This window comes from Tupaia chinensis, unplaced genomic scaffold (assembly GCF_000334495.1).
Source record: "Tupaia chinensis unplaced genomic scaffold, TupChi_1.0 Scaffold000434_1, whole genome shotgun sequence".
In the NCBI taxonomy this organism is placed as follows: Eukaryota; Metazoa; Chordata; class Mammalia; order Scandentia; family Tupaiidae; genus Tupaia; species Tupaia belangeri.
The window spans coordinates 476,895-492,080 of NW_006159939.1; the positions used below are offsets into that span (position 1 = coordinate 476,895).

At 38.5% G+C, this 15,186-nt stretch overlaps 1 protein-coding gene across 6 annotated transcripts in view; it reads left to right on the forward strand.

Annotated features, from left to right (window-relative positions):
• The first annotated feature begins 13,262 nt into the window (after positions 1–13,262).
• The window catches only part of ABCC9 (ATP binding cassette subfamily C member 9), a 146,309-nt gene continuing 144,385 nt past the window's right edge, over positions 13,263–15,186 (forward strand). For 2 of the 6 annotated variants that reach the window (XM_006155068.3, XM_006155070.3), the window contains exons 1-2: positions 13,263–13,568; positions 13,904–14,019. The gene's annotated coding sequence lies outside the window, so the exon portion shown is untranslated. Of the gene's footprint in view, positions 13,594–13,903; positions 14,020–15,186 lie in introns of all 6 variants that reach the window. The other 4 variants (XM_006155067.3, XM_006155069.3, XM_027774439.1 and 1 more) reach the window with 3 other exon arrangements.

Below are 15,186 nucleotides of genomic sequence, written 5' to 3' on the forward strand. Positions count from 1 at the left end.
TGAGGCTGGACCCCGGCACATGCAGATAACTGCTACATGCTGCCAGACTGGATACCCTCATACAGGGCTCAAACTCAGGAACCTTGCTGAGCATGCTGGGGACATGCCTGTGAACTGGGCTGGATGAGACTAGGGGTGAGATTAGGATAAAAACTCTGTTGGGAGTGTCTCTCCTTCTCTCTCTCCCTTTCTCTCTCTTTGAGGAATTGAATAAATAAACAAAAAATTTAGGACCTTTATGACAACAAAGGCTCTGCCTGTTCTGTTTCATCACACCTCTTTCTTCTTTGTATGAACTATGTTTTAGCCACCAGCTTTCTATTGGAGCCTCAGAGATGCATAGCTTCTTCTATTGCAGGGCTTTGCCCATTTCCTCTTGGCTTAGAAAGTGATTATCTTCCCTAAATCCTCTTATCCTTCACTTGGCTTACTCTCTGTCCTCCAAGCAGCAGCTTAAATGTAATTTCTATAAGAAAACTTCTCCAACTAGGTCTGATCTCTCAATATTCCCTCTCATCTCAATCTGTACACACACACACAGTATGTGTGTGTGTGTGTAAATTTTTAAAAATTTGTCAGAGGGTGTGTTTACTCGCCAGAGAGAGAGACAGAAAGAGAGGGAGATGGAAAACAAGAAAGCATCCCTACATGGGAAATGTTTATGCCATAGTCCCTTCTCCTCTTTCTCTCCCTCTTTTCAAGATTTTGGGCATACACGCACACACACACACGCCTGGCATGTTTTCAAACCTCCAGGTCTGGAACTCTGTGTGATCAGCCATGTGGAATCTACCATCTATGCCATGGACTGGCCTCATAATTTTAATTTTGAAAGTGTTTATTAGTATTTATTTAATCATCTTTTTTTCATCTTTTTTTCATTAAATGTAGAGTTCTAGAAAGAAAGAAGGGTATTTATTTGATTTGATTATATTTTCTTCTATCACATGGGAGGGACATAGTAGGCACTCAGTAGATATTTGCATAAGAAATAATGTAAGTCCAGTTTTAATACTTTTGTTTCAAGGGACAGACAAATGATTTGAGAGGTTTGTGGCTGAGGAAGCCAAAAGCATTAACCTGTTGATTTTCACTACTTTATTTTCATCAAGATTTAATAAACTCTGTTTTTTCTGGCATAAAACTGATATCTGTTTTCCCAAATGAATCATTAAAAAAAGGAAATGCACTCTTTAAATGGTTTACATTTGCAATAGAGTAAAAAATTGTTATTACGTGACCGAGCCAATGTAATTTTTAGTGCTTATCTAAGCTTATTAAATACCCTTAGGATCTGTTTCCCAGATTAGCCCCTGTGATCTGCTGTTCCAGGAACAACATCATGTTTTCTTTTTTTTTAATTTGCCTCTAACTTTATGTCCATTTATAACTCTTCCTAAGGAAGTTCATCTGCATTCACATCCTCAATAGAGGCTTTTGAATGTTCAGTATTAAATATATGTATATGAATCTATATTTTTATATGATACATAATAGAGCTATAGATCTTACTTATGTTTTTCCTTTTATATAAATAGGAGAGTAACTTTCATTCTCTCAAATGGCCTTCTCTGGGAAAATTTCTCTCTGATTTCCAAGACTCAGCTCACATAACTAGCATGATTCAAACCAAAGTTCAGTGCTCTGGAAACAATCTACCTGGCTCAGAATCCTATTGGGAACCAGCAGTTAGCGTAATGGCTATGTTGCTGGACTCCCACTAGTCAACCGCGGTTCGCGTCCCGGACCTGATGGCTTAAAACTCACACTGGGCGCGTGTGTGTGCGTGCCCAAGATCCCAGGAGGAGAATGGAGGAGAAGGGATTGTGGCGTGACCATCTCCCCTGGGGGGTGATTTCTCGCTTTCTGTCTCTATGTCTCTCTCTGTCTGTCTGGTTTGCGCACGTGCCCTATAGCAAAAACCTTCCCCCCCCCCCAAAAAAAAAGAGTCCTATTAGCCACTTGGTATCAACACAAGAATCCTCACTGATATACTTCTAGACACAGCTCATGCATTTAACTAATAGGGTTCACCACACTTGAATTTTGCTCACCTCTGGAAAAGGCTTAAGGACAGAATATCAAGCTCTCCATTATGCTTGCTGTGGGACAGTGGGAGCCAAGTCATAGTTTAAGAGATGATCGAAGATTACTTGTCTGACGAGAGCCCCCTGGCCATTCTCTCTTTGTCCTCTGGGTAATCTATGCTTTCTACATGGAAGAACAGAAGGAGAAGCAGCTCTAAACTACTGCCTTCCAAGCTTCCTTGGTTTGGTGAGCAGTCTGTTGGCTGGAACAGGGGCCTATGCTATGAGAGAGAAAAACTGCAAAAGTCGTTGAAGGCGGTAGATACTACAGGCACAGTTACAGAAGGGCTGTAGTGGACATTAATATCTGCTATGTATGTAGACACTGATAGATTCATAGTTGGGTAGAACAAAAAGTTAAGTGTTTGGGAAAGGGACTGAAACAGAAGAGAATTCAGAAAGAGAAAAGTAGAAAAGAGATTATTTAGACAGTTGGGTAAGGGAAAGAAAGGCTACTGAGAATGGTTAGAGCAGGTGAGAACTGGGGCTGTGATAAATTGATTGAAATATGAGGGATCAGCAAAAATGAGACAACCTTAGTGAGAACTTTCAGTGACCATATGACAACATCAGTAAGTCATGATGAGGTAGGAGATAAAAATCTAAAAAAACGGGTAGTCAGGATATAAGGGCCAAAGATTGGGACACAGTAGTCAAGCTTTCACTAAGAACTGCTTGCTCACACAAAATGGCTTAAAACAGTGACTCAGCAATTAATCTATACAACATAGCCTAAAACAATCACAGCAATTACGGCTTTTTCCATGTCCCCACTATCATCCACAACACAGCATCATTGCTTATTTTTAAAAGCTCTCAGGCAAAGACTCTAAGAATCGTTGATAATTAGATAGTGGTCTCTAAAACGTAAAGTTCTCAGACAAAGATTTGAACAATAATTTATTACTAGTTTTCTAAAAATGCAACCTGACTAGTACATAACCCCCAGGAGAAAAACACATACACAAGTTCCTCTCAGCTAAGATGTAAACCCGACTCAGCCACTTTTGATATCCCTCCCATTGCAAAAGCTTTCCTCTCTCAATAAACTCTCCTTTACTGCCCACTACCCCCTCCCCGTTTTTGTTCATGCTTCTACTTTTTCATGGTCTTGAGACACAAACTCAACAACTCAAAAATCCTACAGTAAAGAGAGGTTTGTGATTGTGGTAGAGCTATATATAGAAATGCCGTTGGGAAAGTTTACTATGATATGGATGTGTAAATTGGTTTATGCAGTGAGAGGTCCAAGAGTACGACCCAGCATCATTGCTTATTTTTTTAAAAGTATTTATGAAAGTTTTCCTGGTAAACAATTAATTATGCTTCTATATTGGGATATGTACATAGGACACACCACAAGAGAGTAATCATGAAGTATATCCCTGATACATTGATTTTACTTGAAGATATAGGAAAATATTTTTTTCCACTGAAATTAACTTGAATATCTTACTTGTCATTCAACAAATATTCTTTGCATTCAGGCAGAATACCACAATGCTGAGAAACTCTGATTTAGAAAACATCACAAGTGTTGTTCAATTCTTAGTTGACAAAATGCTAGTGGGATTGGGTAAGATGGTTCTTCTGGTACCTGGCACATAGTAACTGCCTGAATTACCTGTTGTTACTTTCCATGAATAGAGTAGTGAATTCTTGTCTTTCAGGCAGGCTAATAAAAAGAAGACGGTCTTCTTTTCTTACTGTTTTGCTTCTTCTCCAACCAAGTTATTTGTGTAATTGTATCATTTCCCAACACTATCAATTTTTCTTTTTCTTCTTCTTCTTTTATTTATTTATTTATTTATTTATTTATTTATTTATTTATTGAATTGTCAGGAGGTGTGTGTGCTCACCAGAGAAAGAGAGAGAACAAGAAAGCACCTCACAATGGAGCATAATTATACTGCAATTCCTTCTCCATTTCTCTAACTCTTTAGGATTTGGAGCATGCTCACACATGTGCCCAACATGTTTTAGGGTATGACTCTTTTTTTTTTTTATTTTGAGAGGTTTTTTGCTATAGGGTGCGTGCACTTGCAAGACAGACAGAGAGAGACAGAGAGACAGAAAGTGAGAAATCAACCCCCAGGGGGGATGGCCACACCACAATCCCTTCTTCTCCATTCTCTTCTCAGAATCTTGGGCACGCACACACATGCGCCCAGTGTGAGTTTTAAGCCACTGGGTCTGGGATACGAACCGCAATTGACTACATGGGAGTTCAGTGACATAGCCATTACGCCTACTGCTGGTCTGAGGATCTGACTTTTTAGTGGTGATACTGAGATTATAGGTTAAAGTGCTTGGGAGAAAAGTACAAATGGTAGTTGTAGAAGCATGAGAGAAGCAAGCCCTGATATTTTATTGAGCAGATGCAGCAACTGCAGCATCTTAAGTTCCCTGCTCTGTCTGTGAGCTACCCTAGCCATGAGAAGTTGGCCATCTTTAGTAAACAAATAAATACTGTCTTCATGGAAATTAGTGGTCAGTTCCTGGCCCAAAGAATCCTCTTTTCTTGGGGCCTTTGAACAGTGGAAGAGCAAGAATGCTGTTCTCTTTGTTATGAATTCATATAGAAAGTTTGAAGGGGCTGAAGAAATATATATTAATCCTTCTACAACTCCCACACCCTTAAACTAATGCCTTGTTATATATACAGAGGATCAGTGATTGCTTTAAAGCATGCTTTGTTTAATTTTGTGAACTCTATATAAAATATATGATATAGACAACACATATACATAAAATACCCATCTGGAGTCTATACAAATCAGAGAAATGTTAAAGTTAGACATAGTTGAGTATTCTCTCTAAAATTTGGGCAAATATGATATACCATAAAATATTAATGAGAAATTGATCTAGAATTTTACCTACTAAACTCCTAAAAATGTAAATACTAAAGAGAAAGACTGTTTCAATGAAAACAGTTAATTTTAGACTTCACAAAGGAAAAGTAATTATATAACCTTTAACTATGCTAATTAACTGAAATTAAGATCTCTGGATATCATTTAAAGGATTATATGAGAAAGATTTACAACCAGAATATCAAGCTCTATTAAGTTCCATTCTAAATACTTAAAATGTTAATAAATTATATGCAGAGATATATAAAAAGGAGATAGTAGCATGACTATGGGAATTTATTCCTGAAATATAGGATTGATTTAATACTCAGAAATAATTTTTTGACATATGAACAGAATACAGGAGAAAAAGCATATGATTGGCATGATAAAGGCAAATAAATATTTTACAAAATTAAGCGACCATTTATAACAAACTCTTTCAGTGAACCACGATTACTAGGCAATGTCCCTGATCTGGTAAAAGAATCTATAGAAAATCTTCATGTAACATATTTAATAGGGAAGAATGAATCCTTTCACCACTCAGATTAAGAATAAGCCAATGATGTCAACTCTTATTATTCCTACTCAACACCACACTAAAGTGTATTAAGGCAAGAAGAAAGGAACAGAATACAAATAGAAAAAAAAAAGGAATGCTGTTTATATTTTTAAATTACATGATCACAAATGTAGAAGATGTTAAAGAATCAATAAAAACACTAGGCATTTTAAGAGAGTTTATCAATGTTGAAGATTTATAAAAGATATTTTATATACTAGTAGTGAGCAACTGGGAAATGATATTTTAAGATACCATTTACAGTAGCATCAAAGAACACTATGTTTCAAGATTTACTACCAAGTTACATGTTTGGGGGAGCCCAAAATCACAGAGAGCTTGCCCATAAAATTGACTGATTCTACAGAAAACACCTGGAGGTCCAGCACAGAAAAAAAACACATTTACTTACATAGGAAAGAATGCTCTGCTGATGACTGGGCGGAGAACGGTCCATGTTGTCATGAGCATAGGCTCAGGTTTTATACAATAAGTATTAAGGATCCAAAATCTATTGAAGAATTGATGCAGATTGCCTGTCACTAATGCAGGAGTCTGGTTTTATATATCTGTTTGCAGGTTACAGTAAAAGGTTGGCTTTTTTTTTTTTTTTTTTTGAGAAGTTTCTGCTATAGGGCGTGCGCTTGCCAGAAAGACAGAGAGAGTAGAGAGACCAAAAGTGAGAAATCATCCTCCAAGGGGATGGCCATGCTGCAGTCCCTTCTTCTTCATTCTCTCGGGATCTTGGGCATGCACGCACACACGCCCAGCGTGAGTTTAAGCCACCAGGTCTGGGATAAAAGGTTGGTTTTTTTTTTTTTTTTTTTTAGGTTTTCGCTATAGGGTGCGTGTGCTCGCCAGACAGAGACATAGAGATAGAAAGCGAGAAATCACCCCCCAGGGGGGATGGTCACGCCGCAATCCCTTCTCCTCCATTCTCCTCTCAGGATCTTGGGCACGCACGCACATGCACCTAGTGTGAGTTTTAAGCCACCGGGTCTGGGACGCGAACTGCGGTCAGCTACCTGGGAGTCCAGCAACATAGCCATTATGCTAACTGCTGGTTCCCAAGGTTGGCTTATTGATTGACAGAAACAGCACAGTATGTTCGGGGTTTTAGTGCCCCTTATCTTGTGATGTCAATGGAAGAGGGGTGCACATACCTCTAGAATGGCCCCAGCCTTAGGCCAAAAACTTGAGGTGAAAGTAATGGTCACAATGTTCGTGAGGTCCAACTGAACCAGCAGCTAGGTCTTAGAGGGACAGGACAAAGAGGAAGGAGGGGAGAGCAACTCAATGTATGGAACCTACCCTCACTACAGTAAGAAGTGACTGGTAAGGCCAAAAGGATACACATTTGGATCAATGGACTAGAACAGAAAATCCAAGAGGAAATCTATATATACAGTCAAGTTATCTTTTACAAATCTTTTAAGATAATTTAATGGGAATCAGATTGTTTGTCCATGAAAAAAAAAAAAAAACACCTTTATTTCTACCTTATACAATACACAAAAGTAAACCCAAAGTAAACTGTCAAACCACAAGCAAAAACTATGATCATATAATTTTTGGAAATGAAGGAGAAAATATTCATGATCTTAGAACAGACAAAGATTTCTTAGTGAAGTCAATGCACTATTAAATACATAAATATTAACAATTGAAATTAGTGGAAATTACAATAGTTCTTAAAAACATCATTAGAAGCTTAAAAAGGAAGCCAGCAATAGGCCAAAAAAAAAAAAAATCTCAATACAAATAACTGACAAATAACTTGTCCTGAATATATAAGAAAAAAAAATACAACTCAATAATAAAAGAAAAGCAATCCATTAAAAACAAAATGGCCGAAAGTTCAAACAGATACTTTGTGAAAGAAATTTTCTATTGTTATATAATATATTGCAACAAACTTAAGTGGCTTAGAACAATACTTACTGATTATCTCTCACTTCTGTAGACTCATGTGGGCTTGACACCATACTTTGCTTAGGAACTCTCAAGAAAAATTTCATAGTGTAGGCCAGGCTTTACTCTTATTAGGAAGGTCTACTTTTTGCTTGGGGAATTCACTTCTAAGCTTATTAAGGTAGATGGCAGAATTTAGTTCTTCATGTAACTGGAAACTAAAACTAAGTAGGCCTGAAGTCACCATTTTCTTGCTGGTTGTTGGCTAGAGACTGAGCTCAAGTTCTTGAGACCACTCTCATTTCTTTGCCCTGCTTCGTCTGGATAATAGCGAGTCTCCTTCACATCAAATTCTTCTCATTCTTCAGATCTATCTGAGCTTTTCTTCTACCACCAGAAAGAAAACTTTCTGCTTTTTAAGGACTCATGTTATTGAATTAGGATCACCTGGATCATCTACCTGTTTTACTTTATTTTGCTTACTATGCCACTACTATATATATTTTTTTGATTACTCGATATTTGCAATACATTTTGAAATCAAGAAGTGTGACCCTTCCTGCTTTTTCCCTCTTTGTCAAGATTGCTTTTGCTATTCAAAGTCTATTGTGGCTCCATATGAATTTTAGAATTATTTGTTCTATTTCTGTAAAAAATGCAACTGGGATTTGATAGGTGTTACATTGAATGTGTAGATTGCATTGGACAGCATGAATATTTTGACAGTTCTGACTCTTTCAATCCATGAACATAGAATTCTTCTAAACCATGAACATAGGATGACTTTCTATTTATGTAGGCCTTCAGTTTATTCCATCAATATCTTACAGATTTTAGTGTATAGATCTTTTATACCCTTGGTTGAATTTATTCCTAAATATTTCATTATTATTAATGCTACTAAAATGGAACAGCTTACAAAGTTTCTCTTTCAGATAGTTTGTTATTAGTGTATCAAATACAGCTAATTTTTGTATGCTGCTTTTGTATTTTGCAAATTCACCAAATTCACTTATTAATTTAATCATTTTATTAGAATCTTCTTAGAGTTTTCTACATATAAGGTCATGTCATCTGCAAACAGAATCAAATAACGTCTGCCTTTTCAGTTTGGATCTTTGTTTTTTCTTTTTATTGGCTAATTGCTTTGACGGAGATTCCCATTACTATGTTAAATAGAATAGTGAGAATGGGCATCCTTGTCTTCCTGACCTTAATGGAAGTACTTTCAGTGTTTCATATTGAGTATGATGTTAACTGTGGGCTGACCACATTATTTATTATGTTCAGAGACATTGTTTAATTTTTTAAAAATAGAATTATTTAAGGTTATTATTATTATTATTATTACTTTAAATTTACTATAAGACACTTGCGTTCACCAGAGAGAGAGGACTGAGAAAGTAAGTCGCTGGGTCAAGGACTCAAATTGCTGTCAGCCTTTGGGAGTTCAGTGCCTTAACCCCCATGCCACCTGCTGGTCCCTGGGGGATACTTCTATATTTAATTTGCTGAGTTTTGTTTTTTTAATCATAATAAGATGTTAAATTTTTAAATGCTTTTTATTAATCTATTGAGAATTTTCTTTATTCTGTGACTATAATATTTTACACTTACCTATTTGTGTATGTTGAAACATCTTTGCATTTCTGGAATAAATCACACTTGATCACAGTGCATGATCTTTTTAATGAGCTGTTGGATTTAATTTACTAGTATGTTGTTGATATTTTTATATCTATATTCATCAGGGATATTGGTCTGTAATGTTTGTTTCTTTGTTTCCTTGTCTGGCTTTGTTATCAGAGTAATTCCAGCTTCCTAAAATGAGTTTTAGTGTCCCCTCCTTTCCATTTGGATGAGTCTGAGAAAAATTGATACTAATTTTTCTTTAGATGTTTGTAGAATTCCCCCATGAAGCCATCTGGTCCTGAGCTTTACTTTGTTGAGAGATTTTTAATTACTGATTCAATCTCTTTACTAGTTGTACATCTATTCATATTTTCTATTTTTTCACAATGCAGGGTTGATGACTCTTGTATTTCCAGTAATTTATTAATTTCTTCTAGGTATCCACTTTCTTGGCATATCTATGCTCATAGTAACCTCTTGCAATCTTTATATTTCTGTGGAATCAGTTGTAATATCTTCTCTTTTATTTCTTATTTTATTTATTTAGATTTTCTTTTTCTTAGTCTAGCTAGGGTTTGTCAATTTAGTTTATCCTTTTAAAAAGGCAACTCTTAGTTTTGTTAATTTTTGCTATTGTTTTTTAAATCTCTATTTATTTTCTAGTCTTCGTTATTTCCTTATGTCTTTTTCTACTTGCGTGAGGTATAACATTAAATTGTTTATTTGAGGTCCTTCTTTTTTCTTAATACAGGTGTTTGCTATAAACTCCCCTCTTAGTACTGCTTTTACTGCATCCCATAAGTTTTGGTATGTTGCATTTCCATTCTCATTTCCATTTTCCATTTCCATTCCAAGATATATTCTTTTTAAATTTCCATTTTGATTTCTTCTTTGACGTATCATTGATTGTTTAGGAGTTATGTTGTTTAATTTCCACATATACCTGAGTTTTTCAAGATTTCTCCTGTTATTTATTTCAAGTCTCATAGCATTGTTTAGAAAAGATACTTTACTTAATTTCAATTTCTTAAGAAAATGTATTAAGACTTATTTTGTGATCCAACATATGATTGATCCATTGTGGAGAAAATTATGTGTGCACTTGAGAAGATTGTATTCTGTTATTGTTGGATCGAGTGCTCTATATATGTCTGTTAGGTCCATTTGTTCTAACACCTGGTTCAAATGTAATGTCTTGTCATTGATTTTCCATCTAGATTATCCATTTATTGTTGAAAGTGGGATTTTGAAATCCATTATTAAAAAATATTTATAGAATTAATAATTTTTGAAAGTCAGAATCACTACTATTTTTTGAAAAAACATTTTCATATATAAAGTAGGATTAATATCCTTCTCTCATTAAAAGTTTATACAGATGGCCAGAAATTTTACTAGTTAGACAAGTGTGTGAACAAATGGCAGCAGAGAGAATACATAGATTAATGAATACTAGAAGAATATTAAATGTTAATAACAAAAGCTGCATCTTATTTATCAAATTACAAGATTAAAAAAAGATTATCCAGGGACCAGCAGTTAGCGTAATGGCTATGTTGCTGGACTCCCATGTAGTCGACTGCGGTTCAAGTCCCGGACCTGGTGGCTTAAACTCATGCCGGGCGTGTGTGCATACGTGCCCAAGATCCCGAGAGGAGAACGGAGGAGAAGGGATTGCAGAGTGGCCATCCCCCCTGGGGGGTGATTTCTCGCTTTCTGTCTCTCTGTCTTTCTCTGTCTGTCTGGCGAGCGTACGCACCCTATAGCAAAAACCTCTCCAGAAAAAAAAAGATTATCCAGTGACAGTTTGGGTTACAGTATGGGGAAATTAATGCAAACTCCTTAGAGAAGTGATTTTTCATTCTTTATCCACCACCTTAAAAAATATTTACTACTTTTGGGGGACCAGCAGTTAGCGTAGTGGCTATGTCCCTGGACTCCCATGTAGTCGACTGCGGTTCAAGTCCCGGACCTGGTGGCTTAAACTCATGCTGGGGACCTGTGCACATGTGCCCAAGATCCAGAGAGGAGAATGGAGGAGAAGAAATTGTGGTGGGGCCATCCCCCCTGGGGGGTGACTTCTCTCTTTCAATCTCTCTTTCTCTCTGTCTTTCTGGGGAGTGCATGAGCCCTATAGCAAAAACCTCTAAAAAATATTTACTACTTTTGGCCTTGTCATTACATTAAAAATATATATATATATCTTCAAGATATTACCTGTTAGAAAAGGGGGGGGATGCAACAAAGTTTATCACAGGATTACAGATGTTGTTAAAAATTTGACAAGTACATGTTCAACATAAGGAAAATAGATTTTAAATTAGGTATGGCCACAGAATAGAATATTATGCAGCCTGTTTAAATTATTTCTATAAATATTTTTAACTACCACAGGAAAAGAACTATTTTAAAAGATATTGAAAAGAGACAAATTATATTGTGATGCCAACAATAAAAATATGTATAGAAAAAATAGGATAATGGTAACATACTCATTAGTGTTTATTGAAAGGCTATTTCACAGGGATAACCTCATTGACCCTCATATGGAGCCTAGGAGGCATTATGCCTTGATTTGTCACATTGTACAGAAAAGGGAACTGATACACAGTGATTAAATGACTTGTCAAAAGTCATGAAACTGTGGAGCCAGGTTGGTATCAATCAGGCTTGCTCCCTCCTCCTAGCTCTTAATCAATGCACCATATCTCTGTGTCTGTTAAAATATAACAAAACGGGGACCAACAGTTAGCGTAATGGCTATGTCCTTGGACTCCCACATAGTCGACCACCGTTTGAGTCCCGGACCCAGCGGCTTAAACTCACGCCGGGAGCATGTGCATGCGTGCTCAAGATCCGCGTGCGCGCTCAAGATCCCCAGAGGAGAATGGAGGAGAAGGGATTGCAGCGTGGCCATCTCCCCTTGGGGGGGGGGGGACTTCTCGCTTTCTGTTTCTCTCTCTGTGTTTCTGGCGAGCGCACGCGCCCTGTAGCAAAAACCTCTCCGGAAAAAAATAAATAAATAAATAACAAAATGTTGTCAGGAATTTCATGGACTTGGTGGTGGTGGTAGGGTATCATTGGTCTCCCTTGTACTTTCACACATCTTCTACAGTTTCTACGATCAACCTGATTTTTTAAAAAGTTGTTGTAAACTACCTTAGTAATAGTAATTTTTAAAGTTCTTAAGTCAGCTTCATTGCGTGTACATCGGGGGGATTATCTGCACCCCTATTCCTTGTTATCTCTTCCCGCCTTCCAGCATGTGCACACATCCCGCTCACAGTACCCCATTTTGAAGCATGCTCTTTCCTCACAGCTCCTGCTTTGCAGCGCGGCGGAAGAATCCAGGGCGCAACCCAGTCGACCAGCATTCAAAGGCCCGGAGCCTTCCCACGTGACCCCACGGGCCCCTAGCGGCCGCGCATTTAAGTCTCAGTCACTGGCCCTGGCCAAGGACTCTCCCCAGAACGCGACGACCTTCTGGGGGAGAGTGGGGCGCTCCTGGGAAATCCCCTGGGGCTTTCGGGGCTGGACTTGACCCTTGCCCACAAAGTCAGAGAGGCCGGGAAGTTCGGGGCATTTGGGGTTCAGGATTGGGGACCATCCGGCAGCCTGCAGTCCTGGAGCCCTTGCGGGTCGTGCTGAGCCCAGGAGGCACCAGCCCCTTCATCAGATTAGGATAGTTGCTAAAACAGTGATCATGTCAAGCTGACTCACAACTGGCCCTTGAGAAAAACGTGTTAATTAAAGAGGGTTGTCGGAGACAAAATAAACGACTTGCGTTCTGCGCGCGGATTGTGAAGTGATCATACTTTGAACGTGTCCTCTCGAGAGTTAATTATATTTTAGCTAGGAGCAAGAGAAGAGTTACCGTTTGTCCAGTCCGTGTATCGGATACCAAGTGTCACTTTCGGGGTACTTGGGCGAGGGTCGTTCTTTGCTCATTACTGTCTGGGCTGGCGGAGAGAGTAACCGAGCTGCCCGAGACAACCGTGCGCACTGGCAGCGGGTTCCTCTGTGTAGTCTAAGCCCTTCTTTTCCTGGGTCCGCTCAGGTGAAAAGCAATGAAAATTCCACATTTGCTTTCTAGTGTGGCTAATGAAATGGTGCTGCATTAGCGCAGCGGAAAAACAGTAACGCGGAGTATCTTGCGCGTTTGGACGTTTGCAATCCCGACTCCGGGGAAAATCCCTGCAAGTTTCGGCATCTAATAAAGTTTGGGGAACGCTTGTTACTAGGGTTTGTAAAAAAACCTTTGCGTTGCGCTCCCCAGGTCTGCGCTCCGGAGCCGACAGAGGGGCCGAGCAGCCGTGGGGAGGGTCCCCGGTCCCAGGCGCCGCGCGCGGGGATTCTGCCCAGTTTCCTGCTGCGGAGTCGCGGTGTCCGCCCCAGCCCAGAGCAGTTTGTGCAACTTAGAAACTCGATAGGAGGCAGCAGCTGATCTCCCACTACCCTAAAAATAATCGGCTCCGGCTCACTGCGTGCTTCGGCTAGCGAAGGAAAACTGCCTTCAGAGTAAGTGAGTCCGTGTCTTTTACAGGTATATCATTACTTTTTTTTTTAAAGAGTGACTGTTAGATGTCTCTTTTCAGCTAACATTTCGGCCACCAAAAGGCGCCGGCGCACTCCAGATCGCTATTTCTATTAGGATGAACCGACAGGGCCCAGCCAGAGCAGAGAGGGGGTGGGGATTGGGTTTCCAGTCTGACCAAACTCTGCGAGCTCCCAACTTCGACCAACTGGAAACAGTGAAAGGATTTATTACTAATGTGTTTGTCTTAGGTCTTTCCTGTACTGTTTATGAAATAACTTTCTATCTGCTAAGTTGTTATTACTCTTTGCTTTTTTAGGAGCTCTGCCTCCCCGTTTGGTTTTAACATCTTAAGACAGTGTAGGAAGTCGGTGTTTTGAAGTTAGCACAAGTGCACCCAAAAGAATTTGAAGCAGCGTCAACCTATTGCCCAAGGTATTTATTTATTTATTTATTTATTTATTTATTTATTTATTTATTTATTTATTTTTTATTTATGGCTCTATTCGTTCAGTTTAGGATGCAAAGAAATCCGATTGCACTGTCTGAGGGTTGTCTGCTTAGTAGTGCTAACATTTCCTTTGGTGTGGCTAGAACTATATAGCCACTGGAGAGTAAACGGGTGGCTTTGAGACCAGGTGCTCAATTGGAAGCCAGTGATCATTTTTACTGGTGATGTTCCTGCTTGGGTCTGTCACAACTAGCCAGGTGGACATCTTCTAGCTCTTACTTTAGGAACCATGAACTAAATAACTTCAAATAAGCCATGACAGCATTTTCACAAGGAATTTCCATTCTGAAAATGCACTATATAATGATAAAGCCACAAATTCGTTAAAATGTCATGTTTCTTTCTTGTAATTTGGTTCATCTGTTGGTAACTAAATGATGAATTATTCTGTATGTGAGCATGAAAGCTTTTCTATTGCCTTTAGCATGTTTTTTTTTAAGGTGTTTCGGACATTTTTATGTTCTTTAGAATTGCTATTCGATCAGAATGGACCCTTTCTGCTGAGCGAACAGGAAGGAATGCTGGTTTCACTTTAATTTATAGTCTATTTCCAAAAGAGAGGGCTGGCAAAAATAAACGATGTACCCGATGTATCTGAACACTTTCATGTATTTTTAGAACGAAATCAGATAATAATTATTTCCCTCTTACAAAGTGGCAGAGCTGATAGGTCAGTGACATTCATCATCAAGTAAATCTAAATTTTACATGTCCTATGGATGTGGCACTTCATATGGTGGTGCATTTCAGGAAATTAGAATACTGAGGGTACTGTTCTTGCCATGAAATATTAAGTTAGATCATCAAGGAGTATCTGCATCTTATATTTTCAGTTCTATGGACTATCTCTATACTTAGTTTCAGTTTTGATCTTTGTATTTAAAGTTTTTTGATCAAGTTCTCCAACCCTCTGAATTCTTGGAAATATTTGAATATCTCTCAGTAGGTTTATCCTTGTGGAGAAAGAGTTATGTTTTTCCATCTGCTGCCTCTTCCCTCTCTCTCTTCACTCTGAGCCCTCTGTTAGTGCTTAGCTGAACCAAGACAGCTATAGAAAGGGTGGGGCTGACAGGCATCAGGTGACAGAGTTC